The sequence below is a fragment of the Astyanax mexicanus genome, chromosome 21 (assembly GCF_023375975.1).
Source record: "Astyanax mexicanus isolate ESR-SI-001 chromosome 21, AstMex3_surface, whole genome shotgun sequence".
Taxonomy (NCBI): domain Eukaryota; kingdom Metazoa; phylum Chordata; class Actinopteri; order Characiformes; family Acestrorhamphidae; genus Astyanax; species Astyanax mexicanus.
Window position 1 is genome coordinate 205,001 of NC_064428.1, and position 20,362 is coordinate 225,362.

Below are 20,362 nucleotides of genomic sequence, written 5' to 3' on the forward strand. Positions count from 1 at the left end.
TACGGTCACACTACCCTGAGAACGCCCGATTTCGTCTGATCTCGGAAGCTAAGCAGGGTTTGGCCTGGTTAGTACTTGGATATGAGACCACCTGGGAATACCAGGTGCTGTAAGCTTTTCCCCTCTTGCTTCCATTACCATGGTCTTGTTATACATTACTAGTTTGTTATCTGAAACCCAACATAGATGAAGTTGCATAAGTAGTCTTGATGAGAGCTCTGCAATGGCTTACGGTCACACTACCCTGAGAACGCCCGATCTCGTCTGATCTCGGAAGCTAAGCAGGGTTTGGCCTGGTTAGTACTTGGATGGGAGACCACCTGGGAATACCAGGTGCTGTAAGTTTTTCCCCTCTTGCTTCCATTACCATGGTCTTGTTATACATTACTAGTTTGTTATCTGAAACCCAACATAGATGAAGTTGCATAAGTAGTCTTGATGAGAGCTCTGCAATGGCTTACGGTCACACTACCCTGAGAACGCCCGATCTCGTCTGATCTCGGAAGCTAAGCAGGGTTTGGCCTGGTTAGTACTTGGATGTCAGACCACCTGGGAATACCAGGTGCTGTAAGCTTTTCCCCTCTTGCTTCCATTACCATGGTCTTGTTATACATTACTAGTTTGTTATCTGAAACCCAACATAGATGAAGTTGCAAAAGTAGTCTTGATGAGAGCTCTGCAATGGCTTACGGTCACACTACCCTGAGAACGCCCGATCTCATCTGATCTCGGAAGCTAAGCAGGGTTTGGCCTGGTTAGTACTTGGATGGGAGACCACCTGGGAATACCAGGTGCTGTAAGCTTTTCCCCTCTTGCTTCCATTACCATGGTCTTGTTATACATTACTAGTTTGTTATCTGAAACCCAACATAGATGAAGTTGCATAAGTAGTCTTGATGAGAGCTCTGCAATGGCTTACGGTCACACTACCCTGAGAACGCCCGATCTCGTCTGATCTCGGAAGCTAAGCAGGGTTTGGCCTGGTTAGTACTTGGATGGGAGACCACCTGGGAATACCAGGTGCTGTAAGCTTTTCCCCTCTTGCTTCCATTACCATGGTCTTGTTATACATTACTAGTTTGTTATCTGAAACCCAACATAGATGAAGTTGCATAAGTAGTCTTGATGAGAGCTCTGCAATGGCTTACGGTCACACTACCCTGAGAACGCCCGATTTCGTCTGATCTCGGAAGCTAAGCAGGGTTTGGCCTGGTTAGTACTTGGATGGGAGACCACCTGGGAATACCAGGTGCTGTAAGCTTTTCCCCTCTTGCTTCCATTACCATGGTCTTGTTATACATTACTAGTTTGTTATCTGAAACCCAACATAGATGAAGTTGCATAAGTAGTCTTGATGAGAGCTCTGCAATGGCTTACGGTCACACTACCCTGAGAACGCCCGATCTCGTCTGATCTCGGAAGCTAAGCAGGGTTTGGCCTGGTTAGTACTTGGATGGGAGACCACCTGGGAATACCAGGTGCTGTAAGCTTTTCCCCTCTTGCTTCCATTACCATGGTCTTGTTATACATTACTAGTTTGTTATCTGAAACCCAACATAGATGAAGTTGCATAAGTAGTCTTGATGAGAGCTCTGCAATGGCTTACGGTCACACTACCCTGAGAACGCCCGATCTCGTCTCATCTCGGAAGCTCAGCAGGGTTTGGCCTGGTTAGTACTTGGATGGGAGACCACCTGGGAATACCAGGTGCTGTAAGCTTTTCCCCTCTTGCTTCCATTACCATGGTCTTGTTATACATTACTAGTTTGTTATCTGAAACCCAACATAGATGAAGTTGCATAAGTAGTCTTGATGAGAGCTCTGCAATGGCTTACGGTCACACTACCCTGAGAACGCCCGATCTCGTCTGATCTCGGAAGCTAAGCAGGGTTTGGCCTGGTTAGTACTTGGATGGGAGACCACCTGGGAATACCAGGTGCTGTAAGCTTTTCCCCTCTTGCTTCCATTACCATGGTCTTGTTATACATTACTAGTTTGTTATCTGAAACCCAACATAGATGAAGTTGCATAAGTAGTCTTGATGAGAGCTCTGCAATGGCTTACGGTCACACTACCCTGAGAACGCCCGATCTCGTCTGATCTCGGAAGCTCAGCAGGGTTTGGCCTGGTTAGTACTTGGATGGGAGACCACCTGGGAATACCAGGTGCTGTAAGCTTTTCCCCTCTTGCTTCCATTACCATGGTCTTGTTATACATTACTAGTTTGTTATCTGAAACCCAACATAGATGAAGTTGCATAAGTAGTCTTGATGAGAGCTCTGCAATGGCTTACGGTCACACTACCCTGAGAACGCCCGATCTCGTCTGATCTCGGAAGCTAAGCAGGGTTTGGCCTGGTTAGTACTTGGATGGGAGACCACCTGGGAATACCAGGTGCTGTAAGCTTTTCCCCTCTTGCTTCCATTACCATGGTCTTGTTATACATTACTAGTTTGTTATCTGAAACCCAACATAGATGAAGTTGCATAAGTAGTCTTGATGAGAGCTCTGCAATGGCTTACGGTCACACTACCCTGAGAACGCCCGATCTCGTCTGATCTCGGAAGCTAAGCAGGGTTTGGCCTGGTTAGTACTTGGATGGGAGACCACCTGGGAATACCAGGTGCTGTAAGCTTTTCCCCTCTTGCTTCCATTACCATGGTCTTGTTATACATTACTAGTTTGTTATCTGAAACCCAACATAGATGAAGTTGCATAAGTAGTCTTGATGAGAGCTCTGCAATGGCTTACGGTCACACTACCCTGAGAACGCCCGATCTCGTCTGATCTCGGAAGCTAAGCAGGGTTTGGCCTGGTTAGTACTTGGATGGGAGACCACCTGGGAATACCAGGTGCTGTAAGCTTTTCCCCTCTTGCTTCCATTACCATGGTCTTGTTATACATTACTAGTTTGTTATCTGAAACCCAACATAGATGAAGTTGCATAAGTAGTCTTGATGAGAGCTCTGCAATGGCTTACGGTCACACTACCCTGAGAACGCCCGATCTCGTCTGATATCGGAAGCTAAGCAGGGTTTGGCCTGGTTAGTACTTGGATGGGAGACCACCTGGGAATACCAGGTGCTGTAAGCTTTTCCCCTCTTGCTTCCATTACCATGGTCTTGTTATACATTACTAGTTTGTTATCTGAAACCCAACATAGATGAAGTTGCATAAGTAGTCTTGATGAGAGCTCTGCAATGGCTTACGGTCACACTACCCTGAGAACGCCAGATCCCGTCTGATCTCGGAAGCTAAGCAGGGTTTGGCCTGGTTAGTACTTGGATGGGAGATCACCTGGGAATACCAGGTGCTGTAAGCTTTTCCCCTCTTGCTTCCATTACCATGGTCTTGTTATACATTACTAGTTTGTTATCTGAAACCCAACATAGATGAAGTTGCATAAGTAGTCTTGATGAGAGCTCTGCAATGGCTTACGGTCACACTACCCTGAGAACACCCGATCTCGTCTGATCTCGGAAGCTACGCAGGGTTTGGCCTGGTTAGTACTTGGATGTCAGACCACCTGGGAATACCAGGTGCTGTAAGCTTTTCCCCTCTTGCTTCTGTGCTGTCTTCTCTTGAATGATGGTTCTTGAAGAAATGAGACTTAACACACTGTCTTCTATTTTATCAATCAGGTTAAGTTTTATTATAACAGAGTTTCAGAAATGACAGTGGAGAGAGACTAAGTTTTCCCGATCCTGAAGGTGTCTCAAAATCTCTCTGCCCTCTCTTTGTTCTACCAGAGTATTTATACGTTAAGATCAACGCGTATCACGTTTCTTTACCATAAACGGACATGTATGTTTTCCAGGCGTGAGTCCAACAGTTTTTTAACGTAAAACAGATGTGGGGTGTTTCTCATTTCTCGGCCCCCGGCCCAATGAACCCCAAGACCCCTCACTCTACTTGTATGGACAGTATTCCATATGAATACACTTACATATGAAACACAGCGGTTTCTACCATTGTAATACACCACATATTCCCCCCTGACGAGACTCCTAAGAGGCTCGGACCAAAGAGAAAGAACAAATGCCATGGAACATAGAAAACAACCTACCATTCCTTCTAGCGGCGTTGGTTGCAACACCAAATTTGTGGAGTGTGAGAGCGAAAACCTACCAGGCAGCTAACACGTCTGAAAATTCCTTCAATCACTCAAGGTAGGATAAAACTCACTCACGATCCCTCTGCCCTAGGCGACCACCAAAACAGTACTCCAGCCCAATCAAAGGATAAGGAATTGGTTTGTCAAAGATACTATTACTTGCGGACGAGCTATGTGTGAGTAACATACAGATGAAACCCCATGAAACAAACAAAATGTGTACCTTCAGGCTAGTCAACCCATCGGACCATCCAGTACACCTAAAACCTGCCTAACAGTTCTACACCTAACCTCGAGAACAGAAAGAAATAAAAATAAAACCCCAGAGGTTACACTGTACTTACCCAACAGGAAATACATCAGTCCACGAGTAACAACTAACAATGGAAACAATAACATAAAACAGAATACTGAAGAATATATGTAATACAAACACAGGGATATAAAACACATAAAAGTTCAGTTGAAGATGTGACAAGGCAAGTCCCCAGTTTTATTGTCTTGTGATGTGGTGACGACAACATGGCACGTCCCCTTGGCAGCTTTGCAATGTCCTTGTGTTGTGACCCCTAGATCCCCAGAGGCAGAGTCCTTGGCAGATTGGGACCTCTGAACACCATACCCCACGTGTAGTTTCCCACTATCGTTCTAGAGGGAAAGATAGAACACACCAACCAGTATCTTGTCTTCAAAGAAACAGTACATATAAACAAACAACAAAACAGTTTCTTAGTATGTGCACATGCATAACAGTTTATCATGCTATTTCCACTAAAGCTATCATGGTTTACAATCTACCCCTCTAATGTTCATAAAAATTGTGCATATATGTTAGGAATATAAGAGTACAAAGGATTAAAATGTTCTAAATGTACTTAGTATAGGTGGATTATTATTTGAGTTCAAATGGGTACTTATCCACTATCTCGCTGTCCAGCACTAAACCCTCATCGCTATCTGAGTCTCTTCGCATAAGCAATGGCATCTGCACGTGACTTCCTGGACAATAGACACTCCCAAAACGCTGGTTAATGCCCAATTTTTGCAAAATCAATTTCACAGTTCTGTCCACAAATTTCTTCCCATAGTCTGAGGATATAATGATCTGGTAGTCTTCACCTGCTAAAGACTTCTGTGCACAAAAACTTTGCAACAGAGTGCGCATCCTTCTTTTTCGTAGGGCATGCTTCAACCCAACGCGAAAAACGATCAACCACAACAAGGAGATATCAGTTTCCTTCTCACTTCCCCCCTGGCAACATGGCCTAACCCATGTGCCTCATGTATCATACTGTTGTTTTTTAGTAACCAGCAACTGTATGTGAGTGAGTTTTCTGAGAGCTGCTTGATCATTCTCGTTCTGGTCTCTTGCTTTTTTCCTGTGCAGCTCCACTTGATGGGCTATGTGATCTGTGTAGACTCCTTTAGCCATACTCCCCAGACCAACCACTTCTGCCAGTTTGTTCCTCACTGACAGAGGCAGTCCCTTCTGTATTTTGGCTCTCAGGATGGATTGTTCCATTTGGTTAATTTCAGGATCATTTCCTGTGATGTTTCTCCACACTTGATGCGCTCTTGACACGTACGACCTTGGGTTCTCTTCGTCTCCCAGTGGATCAATGAGAATGTTGTCAGGATGTACATTTGTTGGAAATGTATCCCTCACCGCTCTCCACATTCGACCTCTGACTGCTGCAAACAACTCTGGATCATTCACTGCCGTGCCTACATAACGATCCAGTCCTGCTTTTTGCAGAATCTCCTCCATGGCTGGAACTCCCAAGAGATTAGCCAGCAGTCTCTTAATGTCACCTATGGCAGGTTGTGTTCCCACCATGATTTCTTCCAACTTTGAGATCCAAGGATGCGCTCCATCTTGAAGAGTTGGCAGCTTTTCCAGTATATCAGACAGGTCTGTATTCTGCCATGGCTTGTACTCCAGATTTTGTCCTCTGACGATCACTGGACAAATCTTATCATGGTGCGTCCCTTTTCTTGAACGTAATGCATAGCTATGATCCACTTTTTCCTTTAAACCTTTCTTTTGTATCTGCAAGCTCTTCAGCTGTTTCTCCAATGCCTTTTGACACTCACGGCTTGGTCTACTCTCCAAGCATGACATGCAGTGGTCTATGCTCTTGTCCACTTCTCTCATGTCCCTCTGCAGATCTTCTGCAGTTCTTGGGCTCGATGTGTCAGGGACAAATCCTCTTGAGGACGCCGAATATCTGTTATTCCAGTCATGATCGCTGTCTTCTCTGTCACTGTCATTGGAGCTTGTGTCATCAGAATCGCCATGTTTTCTTGACTTGTCTCCTTTTCTTTCTGCCTTAGCCAGTATCTTCCTCACAGTTGGGTCATAGCCTCCTGTAGCTTCCTCCCACTCACTATTGTCTTCATCCTCTTCTCGTCTTAATTTTCCCAGCTTCAGAAGTCCCTTGGTCAACAGCCATCTTGCTGTCTTCTTGCTCTTGGCATGCGGAAACATTTTTATGATTGTCTCTGCTTTGCCTGCTTCCATTATCCGATCGTCATCATCCGTAATTTGATATTCACCCTCTTGACTGATGACTGGAACTTGAGGATAGACTTCTTTAAACTTCACTTCTTTTTCGTATGGTGGAGGTTTCTTCGCTGAATTTACATGAGAGAATGGTGCATTGACTTCAGCCATCTGTTTCTCAATCTTCATTGTGTTTTTCTCAATTTCTTCGGCACCTTTTATTCTTCTCTCCTGATTAGCTTTGATGAGTTTCTGGCCTTCTTGCGAGAACAATTCAAGCACTCCAAGTTCCATCCTCCTTTTCTCTTTGCGTCTCTCTCCTTTCTTCCCCTTCTTTTGGTTTGCTTTGTACGTGGCCACAAGTACCTTCAATACTTCAATAACATCTGGGTTGAGAGTCCCCTCAGCCGGCCAGGGACATTCTATATCAGGCCATCTCTTGTTCCACTTCTTTGACAATTTTGTAATGCCTTTAATTAAAGGATTGTTTGTCTTTACTACATCAACTGGAGTTATCCCCTTGGCTACATTTGACCCCATATTGGACATACTCCTAACTCCCCTAGGTTTCTAATGTGAAAAATGCAAGCTACCAAACTGCTGTATTTTACTACACTAAGTTATTATTTTAGGTACTATTCTTTTCAATATTATGTGCCTATCAACTTTTTATTTGTGCACCTCAGCTCAAATGGTTGCCAACCCCAGAAAATCCACACTTAAAAATTCAAACCCACTAATTAACCAATTAACCAATTAACCAATTAACCAATCATACAATTAACAAATTAACCAATTAACCAATTAACCAGTTAACCAATCAACCAATCAACAAATTAACCAATTGAACAATTAACCAATTAACCAATTAAACAATTAAACAATTAAACAAATAAACAAGTAAACAAGTAAACAATGAAACAAGTAAACAAGTAAACAATTAAACAAGTAACTAATTAATCAAGTGACTAATTACACAGTTACTTAATTATTTAAGAACCACACAGTCTGTTGCCAAGTTTTCACGCAGCACCCCCATATGCCCCTTTGGTCCCCGCTGTTTATTTAAAATTACACACTTTAGGTATTGGTACAAATGACATTAAAACAGTGTGCCTAATTACTAGTGAGTAAATATGTGAGTGCAAATAAATTTTTGTAATGCAGGTGTTACAAAGGAAGAAATTGTGGATCAAAACACTAGCCTGATTTGGAGCGCTGTCAGCAGCTGGGCTGGATGACGTCACCTCCTGGCCCGCTCCTCTGTCAGCCACCCCTCCTTTTCCTTTTCTCTCCTCTCATTTTACAGACAGGCATCAGGAAAGGAAAAAAAACACAGAAGGACAGCGGTCAACACAACTTATTAATTAAAAACTTATTAACACAGGTCTCATTAAGTTCAATATATTTTCTCAAACTTCCTATATATATATTTTTTTTCTTTCTTTTTCTTTCATTATATAATTTTGCCATATGTAAGCACTGCACAGAGCTCCATGGACTCTTGGCCTCCTGCCAACAAAAACCCCACAGCTCAGCAGAGCCTCAGTGAGAGAACTAGCCCCCACTTTCTTTCTCTCTCTCACTCAGCTTCTCCGACACAGAGAGAAAAAAAACGGCACATTTAAAGCACTCATTCTTTTATCATACTACTTTTTAGTTTCCCTAGTTTTGTGGCAGGAACATGCATTATTTATACATTAATATTTACTTTATTCTTACTAAACTTGGTAAGTTAGTTTATTACTTTTAGGAAACATAAAATATATACATATCTATCTTTTTCTTCTACATTTCACTATAATCCCATCATGCAAACGATTTTACCAACACACATTTTATTAGACTAAAGCTAATGCTCTCTGACCACTTTATCAGAGAGAAAGAGAAAGCCTTGAGCTCCTGTAGGACCCAAAGCCAACTTTGACGTCATACGTCCACCCCACTCACGCCTTGCGAACCCACAGGCCCTTTAAGCTTCTACCTAAAATTCTCCATCGACACCTCAGACCCCCAACGGCCCTCAATACAGTTTAACTATTAGTCTGCGTTTACACAGATATAAAGCACTTAACATTCTATGTTACAAAAAACTCTCCATCTCACACTCTCTCCGTAACCTAATTTTCCTCTCCTATTAATTATACTCTACCTTCAGCAAATATCAAATCTAATTCTTCAACACTAATCATATAGACCTATTCTAACAATAGTTACAGTGACATTCCAGAATTTGTCAGCGAGTCTAACAAATTCCAGCAGTTTAACAGTAAGTTTTAAACAGAGCGCACACACACAAAAGTCTCACCCAGCTCAAAATCCAGGCACGCGGCCACCAGAGCTCCACACACATTTTTTCTGCAGAGCTCAGCAGCGAACACAGACTCACAGCGCAAATCACACATCACACATGCTTTTCTCAACATTCACACATATAATTAACTTCTCACTACCATATTGTGGATGCCCTAAAAAACACCACTTTCTTGTCCACCGTTATCTATGTATGCATATATATATATATATATACTTTAATGCTTTATTTATCTAGAACAAAATGCAAAGCTCATTTACCAGTATTCAAGTACTGTATCATCCGTCTTTGCATCTTGTCTGTGGCTCATTTAGTGGTTTATTTATATTACCTTATGATTCTCTAGTTCTAAGTTTCTACAATGACAACCAGCATCATTGCTTCTTACAAGACAGAAAAACTAAAATAAAAAAACAAAGACAAAGACAAAAACACAACATACACAAACCACACACACTTCCATGTATTTTCCCACACACACATAGAAAACCGGATGCGCATTCCGGACTTTTCAGAATTAACTCCTTCATTTTAGTCGACATTTTTCCTCTCTTCTTTTTTTTTTTCCCTAGCATGCTTTTCCAATTCCTTTGATACACTCTAGAGTTTTTCTCTGTTCCTCAGCCAACTCACACACATGGAGAATGCACGCTCAGCCATAATCGGACTCACGCTGTACAATACCCACTGCAGTAATTGCTGTTTTTTTTCTTATCCCTTTATTTTCCTTAACTCTAGTTACAGAGAAAGCCCATGTCCGCTTAACAAATCCCAAAATACTCATGTCTTACAACTTTCAAAACCGGGCCCAGTATAAGAAGTTAGCATGCAGTAACTGACCATTTATCAAGCTTCATCCCCTAAACTTCCTACAGATAACTATTTTATTTCACTTCTGTGTGGTTGACACAACGCCACACATTAAAAATTTAAAGTTAAGGTCATTTCAACCAGAACACACCATCATCTCATACAAAACTTGTTCACTTTGAATGCAACCAGTCACCCTTCAGCAAGAAGAGAGAAAAAAACCCTCATGATCAGCGAGGAAAGCTCACCCTCTTTTTTTTCTTTTCCCAGCCGAGGTTTCTCCCTTCCGTCAGAAGAGCCGCTCAACGCAAGACACGGTCACACTTCAGCATCCCATCCTTGTCGCCAAAAACTTCTGTGGTGTCTTCTCTTGAATGATGGTTCTTGAAGAAATGAGACTTAACACACTGTCTTCTATTTTATCAATCAGGTTAAGTTTTATTATAACAGAGTTTCAGAAATGACAGTGGAGAGAGACTAAGTTTTCCCGATCCTGAAGGTGTCTCAAAATCTCTCTGCCCTCTCTTTGTTCTACCAGAGTATTTATACGTTAAGATCAACGCGTATCACGTTTCTTTACCATAAACGGACATGTATGTTTTCCAGGCGTGAGTCCAACAGTTTTTTAACGTAAAACAGATGTGGGGTGTTTCTCATTTCTCGGCCCCCGGCCCAATGAACCCCAAGACCCCTCACTCTACTTGTATGGACAGTATTCCATATGAATACACTTACGTATGAAACACAGCGGTTTCTACCATTGTAATACACCACACTTCCATTACCATGGTCTTGTTATACATTACTAATTTGTTATCTGAAACCCAACATAGATGAAGTTGCAAAAGTAGTCTTGATGAGAGCTCTGCAATGGCTTACGGTCACACTACCCTGAGAACGCCCAATCTCGTCTGATCTCGGAAGCTAAGCAGGGTTTGGCCTGGTTAGTACTTGGATGGGAGACCACCTGGGAATACCAGGTGCTGTAAGCTTTTCCCCTCTTGCTTCCATTACCATGGTCTTGTTATACATTACTAGTTTGTTATCTGAAACCCAACATAGATGAAGTTGCATAAGTAGTCTTGATGAGAGCTTTGCAATGGCTTACGGTCACACTACCCTGAGAACGCCCAATCTCGTCTGATCTCGGAAGCTAAGCAGGGTTTGGCCTGGTTAGTACTTGGATGGGAGACCACCTGGGAATACCAGGTGCTGTAAGCTTTTCCCCTCTTGCTTCCATTACCATGGTCTTGTTATACATTACTAGTTTGTTATCTGAAACCCAACATAGATGAAGTTGCATAAGTAGTCTTGATGAGAGCTCTGCAATGGCTTACGGTCACACTACCCTGAGAACGCCCGATCTCGTCTGATCTCGGAAGCTAAGCAGGGTTTGGCCTGGTTAGTACTTGGATGGGAGACCACCTGGGAATACCAGGTGCTGTAAGCTTTTCCCCTCTTGCTTCCATTACCATGGTCTTGTTATACATTACTAGTTTGTTATCTGAAACCCAACATAGATGAAGTTGCATAAGTAGTCTTGATGAGAGCTCTGCAATGGCTTACGGTCACACTACCCTGAGAACGCCCGATCTCGTCTGATCTCGGAAGCTAAGCAGGGTTTGGCCTGGTTAGTACTTGGATGGGAGACCACCTGGGAATACCAGGTGCTGTAAGCTTTTCCCCTCTTGCTTCCATTACCATGGTCTTGTTATACATTACTAGTTTGTTATCTGAAACCCAACATAGATGAAGTTGCATAAGTAGTCTTGATGAGAGCTCTGCAATGGCTTACGGTCACACTACCCTGAGAACGCCCGATCTCGTCTGATCTCGGAAGCTAAGCAGGGTTTGGCCTGGTTAGTACTTGGATGGGAGACCACCTGGGAATACCAGGTGCTGTAAGCTTTTCCCCTCTTGCTTCCATTACCATGGTCTTGTTATACATTACTAGTTTGTTATCTGAAACCCAACATAGATGAAGTTGCATAAGTAGTCTTGATGAGAGCTCTGCAATGGCTTACGGTCACACTACCCTGAGAACGCCCGATCTCGTCTGATCTCGGAAGCTAAGCAGGGTTTGGCCTGGTTAGTACTTGGATGTCAGACCACCTGGGAATACCAGGTGCTGTAAGCTTTTCCCCTCTTGCTTCCATTACCATGGTCTTGTTATACATTACTAGTTTGTTATCTGAAACCCAACATAGATGAAGTTGCAAAAGTAGTCTTGATGAGAGCTCTGCAATGACTTACGGTCACACTACCCTGAGAACGCCCGATCTCGTCTGATCTCGGAAGCTAAGCAGGGTTTGGCCTGGTTAGTACTTGGATGGGAGACCACCTGGGAATACCAGGTGCTGTAAGCTTTTCCCCTCTTGCTTCCATTACCATGGTCTTGTTATACATTACTAGTTTGTTATCTGAAACCCAACATAGATGAAGTTGCATAAGTAGTCTTGATGAGAGCTCTGCAATGGCTTACGGTCACACTACCCTGAGAACGCCCGATCTCTTCTGATCTCGGAAGCTAAGCAGGGTTTGGCCTGGTTAGTACTTGGATGGGAGACCACCTGGGAATACCAGGTGCTGTAAGCTTTTCCCCTCTTGCTTCCATTACCATGGTCTTGTTATACATTACTAGTTTGTTATCTGAAACCCAACATAGATGAAGTTGCATAAGTAGTCTTGATGAGAGCTCTGCAATGGCTTACGGTCACACTACCCTGAGAACGCCCGATCTCGTCTGATCTCGGAAGCTAAGCAGGGTTTGGCCTGGTTAGTACTTGGATGGGAGACCACCTGGGAATACCAGGTGCTGTAAGCTTTTCCCCTCTTGCTTCCATTACCATGGTCTTGTTATACATTACTAGTTTGTTATCTGAAACCCAACATAGATGAAGTTGCATAAGTAGTCTTGATGAGAGTTCTGCAATGGCTTACGGTCACACTACCCTGAGAACGCCCGATCTCGTCTGATCTCGGAAGCTAAGCAGGGTTTGGCCTGGTTAGTACTTGGATGGGAGACCACCTGGGAATACCAGGTGCTGTAAGCTTTTCCCCTCTTGCTTCCATTACCATGGTCTTGTTATACATTACTAGTTTGTTATCTGAAACCCAACATAGATGAAGTTGCATAAGTAGTCTTGATGAGAGCTCTGCAATGGCTTACGGTCACACTACCCTGAGAACGCCCGATCTCGTCTGATCTCGGAAGCTAAGCAGGGTTTGGCCTGGTTAGTACTTGGATGGGAGACCACCTGGGAATACCAGGTGCTGTAAGCTCTTCCCCTCTTGCTTCCATTAAAATGGTCTTGTTATACATTACTAGTTTGTTATCTGAAACCCAACATAGATGAAGTTGCATAAGTAGTCTTGATGAGAGCTCTGCAATGGCTTACGGTCACACTACCCTGAGAACGCCCGATCTCGTCTGATCTCGGAAGCTAAGCAGGGTTTGGCCTGGTTAGTACTTGGATGGGAGACCACCTGGGAATACCAGGTGCTGTAAGCTTTTCCCCTCTTGCTTCCATTACCATGGTCTTGTTATACATTACTAGTTTGTTATCTGAAACCCAACATAGATGAAGTTGCATAAGTAGTCTTGATGAGAGCTCTGCAATGGCTTACGGTCACACTACCCTGAGAACGCCCGATCTCGTCTGATCTCGGAAGCTCAGCAGGGTTTGGCCTGGTTAGTACTTGGATGGGAGACCACCTGGGAATACCAGGTGCTGTAAGCTTTTCCCCTCTTGCTTCCATTACCATGGTCTTGTTATACATTACTAGTTTGTTATCTGAAACCCAACATAGATGAAGTTGCATAAGTAGTCTTGATGAGAGCTCTGCAATGGCTTACGGTCACACTACCCTGAGAACGCCCGATCTCGTCTGATCTCGGAAGCTCAGCAGGGTTTGGCCTGGTTAGTACTTGGATGGGAGACCACCTGGGAATACCAGGTGCTGTAAGCTTTTCCCCTCTTGCTTCCATTACCATGGTCTTGTTATACATTACTAGTTTGTATCTAGGCTGCTGTTCTGCTCTGCTGCTGAAAGCTTGCTTTAATCTTCAGCTTCTACACTTTTCTCTGTTTTCTTCTCTTTTACTCTCTTCACACTTACTAATCCACTTTTAGTCTGCTTCCTCTTTTTCCTCAGGTTTGCTGGATTAGCTGTTTGCTGCTGCAGTTTGTTTGTGTAAGTTTCTAATTTCAACTGAAACAAGGTGAGTGCTTTTTTTCTCCATGGCTTCTGCTCAGGTTTACACCTGTTTAGAGTGTGGCATGTATAGCTTAGATCCCTTATCCACCGATACTGGTAACAATAGTGGTATTTGTACTAAGTGTGAGATAGTTAGCTCCTTGGTGGATAAGGTGAATAAGTTAGAGCTGCACGTCCGGGGTTTAATAAGGGATAGACAGCAGGATTCACTGTTAGCAGCCCCGGGTGTCTCAGGGAGAGTTAGTACCCCCTCGACTCCGGCCTTAGAGCCCTCACAGCGGGGCGAATGGGTAACGTCTCGGCGGCATAGTCGAAAGGCTAAGGCTAATGCTACCGCAAAGGCCACAGCCAGCCCACCTAAACACCACGCTCCCCCAGTTCACGTGTCAAACAGGTTTGCCCCGCTCAGTGAAGCACCAACTGAGGAGCCTGTTAAAGGTACTCTGGTGATAGGAGACTCTATCGTCCGACACGTGAAATTAGCTACTCCTTTAGGGGCACCAGCGGCAACAGTTACTTGTTTACCGGGAGCCAGAGCACCGGACATTAGTGGCAACCTTAGGTTAGGGAATAGGAGATATTCGAGGGTAGTAATTCATGTAGGGGCCAATGATATTCGTCTGCGGCAGTCTGAAATAACTAAGGCTAATATTAAAGAGGTGATTAAACAGGCCCAGACGCTGTCCGAGGAGGTAATCTGCTCTGGCCCCATCCCAATGAGGCGTGGTGATGAAGCTTACAGCAGGCTTTCTTCGCTGAACCGCTGGATGTCCAAGTGGTGTGCAGAAAATCATGTGGGCTTTATAGATAACTGGCTACACTTTGAGGGCAAGCCTGGTCTTTTAGGTAGGGATGGTGTCCACCCCACGCGGGAGGGTGCTGCCTTACTTTCATGCAGCATAGTTCATAGTCTTTTAGTTAGTCGGCAGAGTAGTATTAGAAGCTGCTGACAATCCAGAGCCGGGACCAGGCCGCAGACAGAGAGGCTTAACCGACCGTCTGCGAGCTGCAAAGAGACGTTACCTAGATACCAATGTATTCAGACTGTGTCTGTCCCCCGAGTCAAACAAAAACATCAAAAAACTAAAACAGTAAATCTAAATAACTTAACTTATATTAAACAATCATATCCAGACTGTAGTACTAACATTTCAAGCCTAAAGATTGGTTTACTTAATATTAGATCTCTAAATTCAAAAGCAGTTCTGGTGAATGAAATGATAACTGATCAGAAATTCGATGTTCTGTGTCTGACAGAAACCTGGATTAGGCCAAACGAATATGTAGCATTAAATGAAGCCACCCCTGCAGGCTATAATTATATACACAATCCGAGATTGTCCGGTAGAGGAGGTGGGGTCTGCATATTTTTCCAAAGTACCTTAGTTAGCAATCAGAAACACTATGAAAATTTTACTTCTTTTGAGCTTCTTTACACCAGTATAATCAATCCAGTTACAAAAAAGAATGCATTTTCTTTAATTAACATCTACAGACCACCAGGGCCCTATTTAGAATTTTTAAAAGAATTTAGTGATTTTGTCACAGACTTAGCAGTAAGTAATGATAAAGTGATTATAGTTGGAGACTTCAACATTCATTTCGAAAAATTGGATGATCCATTAAAAAAGGCATTCACATCGATTTTAGACTCAGTTGGTATTATTCAAAATATAACAGGACCTACTCATTACTGTAATCATACTCTGGATTTAGTTTTGACCCTGGGTGTGAGCATAGATAACCCGAATATTCGTTCTCAAACCTCCGCAATTTCAGATCATTACCTTATTTCATTTAAATTACATCTTAGTCATAATATACGTACATCCCCTAGCTACTCTGTAAAACGTTCAATTACGCCTTTTACAGCCCAACAATTTACAGATAAGCTTCCAGACTTATCAACTCTAATGTACTCTCCTATAGACCCAGTAGAACTAGACAAACTAACCGAAGGTTTAGAAAATACCTTTCGCTCTACCTTAGATGTTGTAGCACCCCTTAAACACAAAATAGAGAGACAGAAAAAGCTCGCACCGTGGTACAATGATCAAACTCGTACCTTAAAGCAGTTAGTACGAAATTTAGAGCGTAAATATCGATCAACTAAACTGGAAGTGTTTCACTCTGCGTGGAAAGACAGTCTTGTTAAATATAGAAAAGAACTTAATAAAGCCCGCTCAGCGTATCTGGCCTCACAGATCGAGATAAATAAAAATAATCCTAGAGTTCTCTTTAGTGTTATTTCCAAATTAACTAAAAACCAGGCAGGTACTGAACCTCAGATTCCAGCCATTTACACCAGCAACGATTTTATGGACTTCTTCAATAGTAAAATTGAAAACATTCGGGATAAAATTAAACAGATAAATATTACATCCTCTCTGTCATCTGGTCTGGCTGATCTAGAACAAAACCCTGTTACTGAAGTTAGGTGGGAAGTCTTTAACCCACTTCCACAGCTAGAACTAGAGAAAATTATCTCCTCTTCAAACAGCACAACCTGCACACTTGATGCTGTTCCCACAAAATTATTAAAACAGGTACTGCCAGATATAATTAAACCTCTGTTAATGATAGTAAACTCATCGCTCGCCCTGGGCCATGTACCCAAAGCCTTTAAAACAGCTGTAATTAAACCTCTGATCAAGAAACCAAATCTTGATCCTAGTGTACTGTCTAACTATAGACCTATTTCAAACTTACCGTTTATTTCTAAGATTTTAGAAAAAGCTGTAGCCCAACAACTTTGCTCTTACCTGCAAAGAAACCAGATCTATGAAAAATTTCAATCTGGATTTAGGCCTTATCATAGCACTGAGACAGCTTTAGTTAGAATAACAAACGATCTACTTATAGCCGCCGACCAAGGCTGTGTTTCCTTACTCGTACTTCTCGATCTGAGCGCAGCCTTTGATACAATAGATCATACTATCCTTTTAGAAAGACTAGAGAACATGGTCGGTGTAACCGGAACTGCCTTAGCATGGTTTAAATCGTACTTAACCGATCGCTATCAGTTTGTGAGGATAAATGATATGTCTTCCAGTTATACCAAGGTAAGATATGGAATTCCACAAGGCTCTATATTAGGACCGTTATTATTTACATTATATATGCTCCCACTGGGCAAAGTTATTAGAAAACACAATGTGAATTTTCATTGTTATGCGGATGACACGCAGCTCTTCATATCAGCCAAACCTGACGACAGAGTGAGATTAAAGAAAATCGAGGATTGTGTAGAAGATGTAAAATCATGGATGTCGCACAACTTCCTCCTATTAAATAGTGATAAAACAGAAGTTCTCCTATTAGGCCCCAAAGCTGCTAGAAATAAATTATCAGACTTAATGCTAAATCTGGCTGACTTCTCAGCCACCCCTGGTTCAGCAGCTAAAAACCTTGGAGTTATCATAGATTCAGATCTAGCATTCGATAAACACATATCTAATGTTACTAGAACAGCTTTTCTACACCTCCGTAACATCGCCAAGCTAAGAAATGCCCTATCACTGCATGACGCAGAAAAATTAGTACATGCCTTTATTACCTCAAGGCTAGATTATTGTAATGCGCTACTGTCTGGATGTTCCGGCAGTAACTTAAATAAACTTCAGCTAGTTCAAAATGCTGCAGCCAGGGTCCTTACTAAAACTAGAAAATTTGACCATATTAGTCCAGTACTATCAGCACTGCACTGGCTTCCAGTCAAATTCCGCATAGACTATAAAATTCTCCTGTTAACGTATAAAGCCCTACACGGACTCGCTCCTGAGTATTTACAAGACCTCATCTCCTGTTATGAACCACCGCGATTACTCAGATCACAGGGTGCTGGTTTATTAGTAGTGCCTAAAATTCAGAGGAGCTCTGCAGGAGGAAGAGCTTTCTCTTATAAAGCGCCTCAACTCTGGAATAATCTCCCCGAATATGTTCGGGACTCAGACACAGTCTCAATCTTTAAGTCTAGACTGAAAACTTACTTGTTTAGTTTAGCTTTTGGTAATTAATGTTTTTCCCTTTAGATAAGGCTGCAGATTCAGGGGTTCATGGACAGAGGAATTTGTGGTAAACTGAGATGCTGGTGCTGTTGTTCTCCCACTGCACACGGTCACTCAGGTTTGTGGACGGTGGAGTGGGTGGATGCTGGTGTTTCAGGGTGCCTCCATGTCTATGTTACCTTCTGGCTCTCTGCCTTTAGTTAGGCTGTTTTATTCAGTTCTGCCGGAGTCATTTGCCACACTCTGATAATGTTTTAATATTCTCAGTTTTGCATAAATCCAGTCAAAACTAATTCCATCTCTCTGCCTTCCTCCGAGTTACTGACTGCCCACCTGTCTGACCCGATACCGATGTTGGACCCTCAGGCTCTCGCGTCTCCTGTCCGGCCAGACTGATGGAAGTTTCTGAAGTCAGCTCTTCTCCACCACCACCACAGATCAGCTGCTCATCGACCATCTTACTCTCCACTACAGATTACATCCAAGCCATTAGTGGCGCTATTACACTCCTGAGTACATAAAACCTATATAGATGTATAAAAGACTTTTTAAATTTCTATTTAAAAGCCGTTTGACCAGTGGTAGGATGGTCCCCCCTTTAATGTGAGTCTTGGTCCTCCCAAGGTTTCTTCCTCCTCCTGCAGCTCTGAGGGAGTTTTTCCTTGCCTCCGCGCTCACTGGGGGTTCTGTATTCTGTATTTTCTATGTGTAATGTTTTGCCTGATTCTTTGTCCTGTAATCATGTTTCTGTAAAGCTGCTTTGTGCCAACACCTGTTGTAAAAAGCGCTATACAAATAAATTTGATTTGATGATTTGATATCTGAAACCCAACATAGATGAAGTTGCATAAGTAGTCTTGATGAGAGCTCTGCAATGGCTTACGGTCACACTACCCTGAGAACGCCCGATCTCGTCTGATCTCGGAAGCTAAGCAGGGTTTGGCCTGGTTAGTACTTGGATGGGAGACCACCTGGGAATACCAGGTGCTGTAAGCTTTTCCCCTCTTGCTTCCATTACCATGGTCTTGTTATACATTACTAGTTTGTTATCTGAAACCCAACATAGATGAAGTTGCATAAGTAGTCTTGATGAGAGCTCTGCAATGGCTTACGGTCACACTACCCTGAGAACGCCCGATCTCGTCTGATCTCGGAAGCTAAGCAGGGTTTGGCCTGGTTAGTACTTGGATGGGAGACCACCTGGGAATACCAGGTGCTGTAAGCTTTTCCCCTCTTGCTTCCATTACCATGGTCTTGTTATACATTACTAGTTTGTTATCTGAAACCCAACATAGATGAAGTTGCATAAGTAGTCTTGATGAGAGCTCTGCAATGGCTTACGGTCACACTACCCTGAGAACGCCCGATCTCGTCTGATCTCGGAAGCTAAGCAGGGTTTGGCCTGGTTAGTACTTGGATGGGAGACCACCTGGGAATACCAGGTGCTGTAAGCTTTTCCCCTCTTGCTTCCATTACCATGGTCTTGTTATACATTACTAGTTTGTTATCTGAAACCCAACATAGATGAAGTTGCATAAGTAGTCTTGATGAGAGCTCTGCAATGGCTTACGGTCACACTACCCTGAGAACGCCCGATCTCGTCTGATCTCGGAAGCTAAGCAGGGTTTGGCCTGGTTAGTACTTGGATGGGAGACCACCTGGGAATACCAGGTGCTGTAAGCTTTTCCCCTCTTGCTTCCATTACCATGGTCTTGTTATACATTACTAGTTTGTTATCTGAAACCCAACATAGATGAAGTTGCATAAGTAGTCTTGATGAGAGCTCTGCAATGGCTTACGGTCACACTACCCTGAGAACGCCCGATCTCGTCTGATCTCGGAAGCTAAGCAGGGTTTGGCCTGGTTAGTACTTGGATGGGAGACCACCTGGGAATACCAGGTGCTGTAAGCTTTTCCCCTCTTGCTTCCATTACCATGGTCTTGTTATACATTACTAGTTTGTTATCTGAAACCCAACATAGATGAAGTTGCATAAGTAGTCTTGATGAGAGCTCTGCAATGGCTTACGGTCACACTACCCTGAGAACGCCCGATCTCGTCTGATCTCGGAAGCTAAGCAGGGTTTGGCCTGGTTAGTACTTGGATGGGAGACCACCTGTTAATACCAGGTGCTGTAAGCTTTTCCCCTCTTGCTTCCATTACCATGGTCTTGTTATACATTACTAGTTTGTTATCTGAAACCCAACATAGATGAAGTTGCATAAGTAGTCTTGATGAGAGCTCTGCAATGGCTTACGGTCACACTACCCTGAGAACGCCCGATCTCGTCTGATCTCGGAAGCTAAGCAGGGTTTGGCCTGGTTAGTACTTGGATGGGAGACCACCTGGGAATACCAGGTGCTGTAAGCTTTTCCCCTCTTGCTTCCATTACCATG

At 43.2% G+C, this 20,362-nt stretch overlaps 34 non-coding genes and 3 pseudogenes across 34 annotated transcripts; all 37 read left to right on the forward strand.

Moving 5' to 3' along the window:
* The window catches only part of LOC125786050 (5S ribosomal RNA), a 119-nt pseudogene extending 3 nt beyond the window's left edge, over positions 1 to 116 (forward strand).
* A 110-nt stretch (positions 117 to 226) lies between these two features.
* LOC125786449 (5S ribosomal RNA) lies at positions 227 to 345 on the forward strand. The gene has a single exon (XR_007428556.1). It is a non-coding gene; the product is annotated as a 5S ribosomal RNA (ribosomal RNA).
* Positions 346 to 455: 110 nt separating this feature from the next.
* Positions 456 to 574, forward strand: LOC125785998 (5S ribosomal RNA). The gene has a single exon (XR_007428254.1). It is a non-coding gene; the product is annotated as a 5S ribosomal RNA (ribosomal RNA).
* Positions 575 to 684: 110 nt separating this feature from the next.
* On the forward strand, positions 685 to 803 carry LOC125786160 (5S ribosomal RNA). Its single transcript, XR_007428296.1, has one exon. It is a non-coding gene; the product is annotated as a 5S ribosomal RNA (ribosomal RNA).
* Positions 804 to 913: 110 nt separating this feature from the next.
* LOC125786603 (5S ribosomal RNA) lies at positions 914 to 1,032 on the forward strand. Its single transcript, XR_007428697.1, has one exon. It is a non-coding gene; the product is annotated as a 5S ribosomal RNA (ribosomal RNA).
* A 110-nt stretch (positions 1,033 to 1,142) lies between these two features.
* Positions 1,143 to 1,261, forward strand: LOC125786485 (5S ribosomal RNA). The gene has a single exon (XR_007428589.1). It is a non-coding gene; the product is annotated as a 5S ribosomal RNA (ribosomal RNA).
* Positions 1,262 to 1,371: 110 nt separating this feature from the next.
* On the forward strand, positions 1,372 to 1,490 carry LOC125786615 (5S ribosomal RNA). Its single transcript, XR_007428708.1, has one exon. It is a non-coding gene; the product is annotated as a 5S ribosomal RNA (ribosomal RNA).
* A 110-nt stretch (positions 1,491 to 1,600) lies between these two features.
* On the forward strand, positions 1,601 to 1,719 carry LOC125786059 (5S ribosomal RNA; annotated as a pseudogene).
* A 110-nt stretch (positions 1,720 to 1,829) lies between these two features.
* LOC125786627 (5S ribosomal RNA) lies at positions 1,830 to 1,948 on the forward strand. Its single transcript, XR_007428719.1, has one exon. It is a non-coding gene; the product is annotated as a 5S ribosomal RNA (ribosomal RNA).
* Positions 1,949 to 2,058: 110 nt separating this feature from the next.
* LOC125786575 (5S ribosomal RNA) lies at positions 2,059 to 2,177 on the forward strand. Its single transcript, XR_007428671.1, has one exon. It is a non-coding gene; the product is annotated as a 5S ribosomal RNA (ribosomal RNA).
* A 110-nt stretch (positions 2,178 to 2,287) lies between these two features.
* LOC125786640 (5S ribosomal RNA) lies at positions 2,288 to 2,406 on the forward strand. The gene has a single exon (XR_007428730.1). It is a non-coding gene; the product is annotated as a 5S ribosomal RNA (ribosomal RNA).
* Positions 2,407 to 2,516: 110 nt separating this feature from the next.
* Positions 2,517 to 2,635, forward strand: LOC125786653 (5S ribosomal RNA). The gene has a single exon (XR_007428742.1). It is a non-coding gene; the product is annotated as a 5S ribosomal RNA (ribosomal RNA).
* Positions 2,636 to 2,745: 110 nt separating this feature from the next.
* LOC125786665 (5S ribosomal RNA) lies at positions 2,746 to 2,864 on the forward strand. Its single transcript, XR_007428753.1, has one exon. It is a non-coding gene; the product is annotated as a 5S ribosomal RNA (ribosomal RNA).
* A 110-nt stretch (positions 2,865 to 2,974) lies between these two features.
* Positions 2,975 to 3,093, forward strand: LOC125786538 (5S ribosomal RNA). Its single transcript, XR_007428638.1, has one exon. It is a non-coding gene; the product is annotated as a 5S ribosomal RNA (ribosomal RNA).
* Positions 3,094 to 3,203: 110 nt separating this feature from the next.
* On the forward strand, positions 3,204 to 3,322 carry LOC125786601 (5S ribosomal RNA). Its single transcript, XR_007428695.1, has one exon. It is a non-coding gene; the product is annotated as a 5S ribosomal RNA (ribosomal RNA).
* Positions 3,323 to 3,432: 110 nt separating this feature from the next.
* On the forward strand, positions 3,433 to 3,551 carry LOC125786056 (5S ribosomal RNA; annotated as a pseudogene).
* A 7,063-nt stretch (positions 3,552 to 10,614) lies between these two features.
* Positions 10,615 to 10,733, forward strand: LOC125786588 (5S ribosomal RNA). Its single transcript, XR_007428683.1, has one exon. It is a non-coding gene; the product is annotated as a 5S ribosomal RNA (ribosomal RNA).
* Positions 10,734 to 10,843: 110 nt separating this feature from the next.
* On the forward strand, positions 10,844 to 10,962 carry LOC125786589 (5S ribosomal RNA). Its single transcript, XR_007428684.1, has one exon. It is a non-coding gene; the product is annotated as a 5S ribosomal RNA (ribosomal RNA).
* Positions 10,963 to 11,072: 110 nt separating this feature from the next.
* On the forward strand, positions 11,073 to 11,191 carry LOC125786677 (5S ribosomal RNA). Its single transcript, XR_007428764.1, has one exon. It is a non-coding gene; the product is annotated as a 5S ribosomal RNA (ribosomal RNA).
* A 110-nt stretch (positions 11,192 to 11,301) lies between these two features.
* LOC125786689 (5S ribosomal RNA) lies at positions 11,302 to 11,420 on the forward strand. Its single transcript, XR_007428775.1, has one exon. It is a non-coding gene; the product is annotated as a 5S ribosomal RNA (ribosomal RNA).
* Positions 11,421 to 11,530: 110 nt separating this feature from the next.
* Positions 11,531 to 11,649, forward strand: LOC125786701 (5S ribosomal RNA). The gene has a single exon (XR_007428786.1). It is a non-coding gene; the product is annotated as a 5S ribosomal RNA (ribosomal RNA).
* A 110-nt stretch (positions 11,650 to 11,759) lies between these two features.
* Positions 11,760 to 11,878, forward strand: LOC125785999 (5S ribosomal RNA). Its single transcript, XR_007428255.1, has one exon. It is a non-coding gene; the product is annotated as a 5S ribosomal RNA (ribosomal RNA).
* Positions 11,879 to 11,988: 110 nt separating this feature from the next.
* Positions 11,989 to 12,107, forward strand: LOC125786480 (5S ribosomal RNA). Its single transcript, XR_007428584.1, has one exon. It is a non-coding gene; the product is annotated as a 5S ribosomal RNA (ribosomal RNA).
* A 110-nt stretch (positions 12,108 to 12,217) lies between these two features.
* Positions 12,218 to 12,336, forward strand: LOC125786421 (5S ribosomal RNA). Its single transcript, XR_007428529.1, has one exon. It is a non-coding gene; the product is annotated as a 5S ribosomal RNA (ribosomal RNA).
* Positions 12,337 to 12,446: 110 nt separating this feature from the next.
* On the forward strand, positions 12,447 to 12,565 carry LOC125785984 (5S ribosomal RNA). The gene has a single exon (XR_007428241.1). It is a non-coding gene; the product is annotated as a 5S ribosomal RNA (ribosomal RNA).
* Positions 12,566 to 12,675: 110 nt separating this feature from the next.
* On the forward strand, positions 12,676 to 12,794 carry LOC125785996 (5S ribosomal RNA). Its single transcript, XR_007428252.1, has one exon. It is a non-coding gene; the product is annotated as a 5S ribosomal RNA (ribosomal RNA).
* Positions 12,795 to 12,904: 110 nt separating this feature from the next.
* Positions 12,905 to 13,023, forward strand: LOC125786008 (5S ribosomal RNA). The gene has a single exon (XR_007428263.1). It is a non-coding gene; the product is annotated as a 5S ribosomal RNA (ribosomal RNA).
* A 110-nt stretch (positions 13,024 to 13,133) lies between these two features.
* LOC125786020 (5S ribosomal RNA) lies at positions 13,134 to 13,252 on the forward strand. The gene has a single exon (XR_007428274.1). It is a non-coding gene; the product is annotated as a 5S ribosomal RNA (ribosomal RNA).
* Positions 13,253 to 13,362: 110 nt separating this feature from the next.
* LOC125786576 (5S ribosomal RNA) lies at positions 13,363 to 13,481 on the forward strand. The gene has a single exon (XR_007428672.1). It is a non-coding gene; the product is annotated as a 5S ribosomal RNA (ribosomal RNA).
* A 110-nt stretch (positions 13,482 to 13,591) lies between these two features.
* On the forward strand, positions 13,592 to 13,710 carry LOC125786577 (5S ribosomal RNA). The gene has a single exon (XR_007428673.1). It is a non-coding gene; the product is annotated as a 5S ribosomal RNA (ribosomal RNA).
* A 5,133-nt stretch (positions 13,711 to 18,843) lies between these two features.
* Positions 18,844 to 18,962, forward strand: LOC125786032 (5S ribosomal RNA). The gene has a single exon (XR_007428284.1). It is a non-coding gene; the product is annotated as a 5S ribosomal RNA (ribosomal RNA).
* Positions 18,963 to 19,072: 110 nt separating this feature from the next.
* LOC125786045 (5S ribosomal RNA) lies at positions 19,073 to 19,191 on the forward strand. The gene has a single exon (XR_007428286.1). It is a non-coding gene; the product is annotated as a 5S ribosomal RNA (ribosomal RNA).
* Positions 19,192 to 19,301: 110 nt separating this feature from the next.
* On the forward strand, positions 19,302 to 19,420 carry LOC125786058 (5S ribosomal RNA). Its single transcript, XR_007428287.1, has one exon. It is a non-coding gene; the product is annotated as a 5S ribosomal RNA (ribosomal RNA).
* Positions 19,421 to 19,530: 110 nt separating this feature from the next.
* On the forward strand, positions 19,531 to 19,649 carry LOC125786069 (5S ribosomal RNA). The gene has a single exon (XR_007428288.1). It is a non-coding gene; the product is annotated as a 5S ribosomal RNA (ribosomal RNA).
* Positions 19,650 to 19,759: 110 nt separating this feature from the next.
* On the forward strand, positions 19,760 to 19,878 carry LOC125786081 (5S ribosomal RNA). Its single transcript, XR_007428289.1, has one exon. It is a non-coding gene; the product is annotated as a 5S ribosomal RNA (ribosomal RNA).
* Positions 19,879 to 19,988: 110 nt separating this feature from the next.
* LOC125786680 (5S ribosomal RNA) lies at positions 19,989 to 20,107 on the forward strand. Its single transcript, XR_007428767.1, has one exon. It is a non-coding gene; the product is annotated as a 5S ribosomal RNA (ribosomal RNA).
* Positions 20,108 to 20,217: 110 nt separating this feature from the next.
* On the forward strand, positions 20,218 to 20,336 carry LOC125786093 (5S ribosomal RNA). Its single transcript, XR_007428290.1, has one exon. It is a non-coding gene; the product is annotated as a 5S ribosomal RNA (ribosomal RNA).
* The last annotated feature ends 26 nt before the right edge of the window (positions 20,337 to 20,362 follow it).